Source organism: Gossypium arboreum, chromosome 9 (genome assembly GCF_025698485.1).
Source record: "Gossypium arboreum isolate Shixiya-1 chromosome 9, ASM2569848v2, whole genome shotgun sequence".
In the NCBI taxonomy this organism is placed as follows: domain Eukaryota; kingdom Viridiplantae; phylum Streptophyta; class Magnoliopsida; order Malvales; family Malvaceae; genus Gossypium; species Gossypium arboreum.
Genome location: NC_069078.1, coordinates 32,898,429 through 32,903,205, shown reverse-complemented (window position 1 = coordinate 32,903,205; position 4,777 = coordinate 32,898,429). Strand labels below are relative to the sequence as shown.

General features: G+C 34.9%; 1 non-coding gene across 1 annotated transcript; it reads right to left on the bottom strand.

Moving 5' to 3' along the window:
- Positions 1-434: 434 nt before the first annotated feature.
- On the bottom strand, positions 435-541 carry LOC128281095 (small nucleolar RNA R71). Its single transcript, XR_008271310.1, has one exon. It is a non-coding gene; the product is annotated as a small nucleolar RNA R71 (small nucleolar RNA).
- Between the last annotated feature and the right edge of the window lie 4,236 nt (positions 542-4,777).

The following is a 4,777-nucleotide window of genomic DNA, read 5'->3' as shown; positions in this document are numbered from 1 at the left end:
AGGAGATGGCTAAAAACCAAGAAAATTCGCTACCTCCTGCAATTGCTGTTAATCAAAATCCTACTCCGCGCACTATGTATGATTATGCTAAACCTAATTTAACATTAACTGGGTCAAGTATAGTTAAACCTGCTATTGCTGCAAATAATTTTGAACTGAAACCTAACACAATTCAAATGATACAACAATTTGTTCAGTTTGATGATTTGTAAGACGAGGATCCCAACACTCACTTGGAAAATTTCCTAGAATTTTGTGATACCTTTAAAATTAATGGCATTTCTGATGATGTCATTCACCTTCGGTTGCTTCCCTTTTCATTAAGGAATAAGGCTAAACAATGGTTGAACTCGTTACCACGAGGGTCAATCACTACTTGAGAACAAATGATCGAAAATTTTTTATTAAAATATTTTCCACCGGCTAAAATATTCAAATTACGTAATGATATCTCTTCTTTTGTGCAGATGGATTGAGAAACACTTTACGATGCATGGGAGAGATATAAGGACCTTTTGAGAAGGTGCCCTCACCATGGGTTACCGCTTTGGCTACAGGTTCAAACGATCCATAATGGCCTAAATCCTTTTACTCGACAGATGATTAATGCAGCCGCTGGAGGAACTATCAATAATAAGATACCTATGGTGGCTTACGAATTTATTGAGGAGATGTCACTGAATAACTATCAGTGGCAAGTTATGAGAACAAATCCGACGAAAGCAGACGATGTTTTCAACCTCGACGCAGTTACTATGCTATCTAACCAAGTAGAACTCTAAAATAAAAAGATAAACGGTTTGCGGGGTTCTACTCAGGTACATCCAGTGATGAGGTGTGATTCGAATGGAAGATGAGCATGCACAGAATATCAACCTTTCGACCTTAGCATCGAGGAGAAACAAGTCCAATATATGAGTAACAATAACTCTAGATCCCAAAATAACCCATATAGCAATACTTACAATGCAGGTTGGAGGAACCACCCAAATTTTTCATAGGGAGGCCAAGGAAATCAGAGACCACCTCTAGGCCACCAACAACCACCCTACCAATAGGAAAAGAAGCTGAACCTTGAAGAAGTGCTCTCAAAGTTTATATTGGTGTCAAAAACTCATTTTCAGAATACTGAGATAGCACGTAAGAATCAACAAGCATCGATCTAAGGGCTCGAAACTCAGACTGGACAGCTTGCCTAGTTGATTTCTGAACGACCACAAGGTAGCTTGCCAAGCAACACAGAATCTAACCCAAGGGAGCAACTCAACATGATTACTAGTCAAGATGAGGAAGGGTTAGTCACACCTAAACTAGAACCAAGGCAAGAAACTGAGATAAGCAAAGGTAAAGGTGAGGTAGACCACAATGAGCAGAAATCGGTAAGTACAAAATACAAACCTCGTGTGTTATACCCTAATGCGACAAGGAAATGTAACACCCCTATCCTGTAACCGTCGCCGGAATAGGTAAGCGGCATTACCGGACTTGTAACTCATGTCAGAACAGTAAAATTTTGAACTTTTTCTTGAAATAAAGATCATTCATTTAAATAAGTACTAAGCACAGCCAAGGATAAAATTTAAACTTCTCTAAGTAAACATTCAAAAGATGCCATTTTCGCATGGCATATATACATTAACCAAAAATATTCTCCCGCCACTAGTCTATTCTATACATGCCATAAAATAATTCTAAACTTAACAGTAACAAGCAGTGGATAGTGATAGTGTGACTAGTTGCTGACGATCCCCGAGCCTGTAGCTTTGCAATGAGACCTATAAGATAGAGGAAACAGAGTAAACGGAGTAAGCATTACAATGCTTAGTAAGTTTTAAGCAGTGTCAACAGATAACAATCAAATTATAACATAGTTGTTCGTATTTTTATTTCACTCTTCCTTCGGGCATACCATCCCTTTTCTGAATTTGCACATCTCATCATATACAATAGGCAGATAAACTCTCACATAAAAGTGAGCTCATGTGACATAGATATATCGTATGATTTCACATAACCTTTCACACTAATCTGATGTCACATAATCATAGGAATAGTCCCATAGATTGCTCTCATATGCATCATATATAAACTTGGGGTACATACCTGTTTAACCTTTCGCATTGAATATATTTATAAGCAATTCTTATTACGAAGTCTTATAGCTTTAACCTCTACTCGGATTATCGGTGAGACTTTTAGCTCAGACGAAATCTCCACACGAAGTCATCGGGTCTTACCCAGACATACTCTCCACACGTAGTCATCGGGTCTTACCCGGACATAATTTCCACACGTAGTCGTCGGGTCTTACCCGGAATATATTTCCAAGTTTCATGTACATTTAATCGCATGTTACAACCTTCACATTAGCCATTCGGCTTTACCACATATACATTTCACACATATATTTCACATTAGCCATTCGACTTTACCACATATACATATCACACATATATTTTACATTCACCATTCGGCTTTACCACGTATACATATCTCGTATGTATTTCACATTCGCCATTCGGCTTTACCACATATACATTTCACACATATATTTCACATTAGCCATTCGGCTTTACCACGTATACATATCACACATATATTTCACATTCGCCATTCGGCTTTACCACGTATACATATCTCGTATGTATTTCACATTCGCCATTCGGCTTTACCACATATACATTTCACACATATATTTCACATTAGCCATTCGGCTTTACCACGTATACATATCACACATATATTTCACATTCGCCATTCGGCTTTACCACGTATACATATCTCGTATGTATTTCACATTCGCCATTCGGCTTTACCACATATACATTTCACACATATATATATTTATCTTGCACAGCAATTTCAGCCATAGCTTATAAGCAACTCAAATAGTTTGATCAATGTTTACAACAAATTCACATATTTGCCACAAGCTGTTTTCCTGAGCAATAGTCACTAAATTATTTATAACTGGAGCTACAAAACTCGAAATCAATTTCCGTTAATTTTCCCTGAACATAGACTCATATATCTTCCACCCATAAAATTTTCAGAATTTTAAGTTTGGCCAATCAATACCAGATTTTTCTTAAAGTTTCCCCTGTTTCACTGTTTGACTCTTCACTACGAATCAAATTTTTCATTGTACAGAATTCATAATGTGTTATATTTGATTTCATTTGAAACTAGACTCATTAAGGAGTCTAAGCATATAAATCTTATCTTATAACCATTTTTGTACAAATTATAATGATTTTCCAAAAACAGAACAGGGATTTTGAGTCATCCGACAATGTCCCACGCAACTTTAAATATCTCTTTATAGGAAATTTCTTTGCTTCCACGGTCTCTTTTATAAGAAACTAGACCAACTAAGCTTTGATTACATATTTTATTCAGCCTATAATTCCACACCAACAATTTATAGTGATTTTCTAAAATCACATTACTGTTGCTGTCCAAGCAAATTATTACAATTTGCTCTTAAATTCCCAAGTCCAAACACTTATGAACTTACCATTTGAGTTTAAGACATATCATGGCCACATCATATCTTATTAAATCAACTCATTATGTCCTATTATGATTGAATTTACTCAACGTTTAATCACTTAAAACTTACCTCGAAGTGGTCGACGACTAGATATCCACGGCTATTCGTTTACTTTCTCTTTTCCCTTATCCGACTTTGATCCTCTAGGCTCTTGAGCTAAATCAAACAATTTACTTCCCAATCAAACACAATCACACGACATCCATATACATTTTAGAACCATTCTTAACATATTTACTACTCATTTACAAACAAAATACTCATATCACATTTATAAAACTATCTTTCATAAACACTATGTATAAATATGCATTTCTTCACTATTTACTAAGTCAAGCCAAACCACATGATTTATTAATCGTTGATATATATATATATACAGCATTAACAACTTCACTTAAGCTTAAGTATAAAATTTGGTCTTACCAAATTTTGCACATTTTACCAAAATAATAACTACCAATTTTACACATAAGTGCCGAATCAAATCATACCATAGTTACAATATCACTTGACTAATGAAATATCCAAAATATCAATCTATCATTTACCAAATTCATAAACCACATATAAGGCACATTTTAAACTCAAGCATGTAGCTTAACAACTTAACCATTAGTTTGCATTTAACTAAATCATGCCTTAATGTTAAGCACATTCGACAATGGTGCAAACATCAATTAACAAACAAACATTTTCATTCATTTAGACAACATTATTTTGCATTCAATTAACTTATTAATGCAGCACATATTAATTACCAATTACATTCTTCAAAGACTTAATTTGGCATCAATTCGACATCATTAATTAACATTATTGCAACCATTTCTCCTGGTGTAATTAATTGTCCAGCAACAGCCCAAACAACATAATTATACAACTATTGAACACCATTTAACCATCACATTAACTGACACTTAGACATAAATTCTGCAGCATTTACTTTGCTTTTATTCTCATCCAACGACTTCCTAAATGGTGCTTTAACCCTTAACAATCAGGTTTAGACACCATAAATTGCAACTAAATAAACATCATTAATTTGGCACATCAAATGGCACTCGGTCATACATCTGCAGCATTAAATTAGTCTTCTATTACCTTCCAATTGCATTAATGGCAGCATTAAAACTCCCATTCATAGGTTTCGGACATAATTAATACATCACTATTTATTCATTTCCATCCATACCAGTCGAACCACACAAGAAAGGAAAAAAA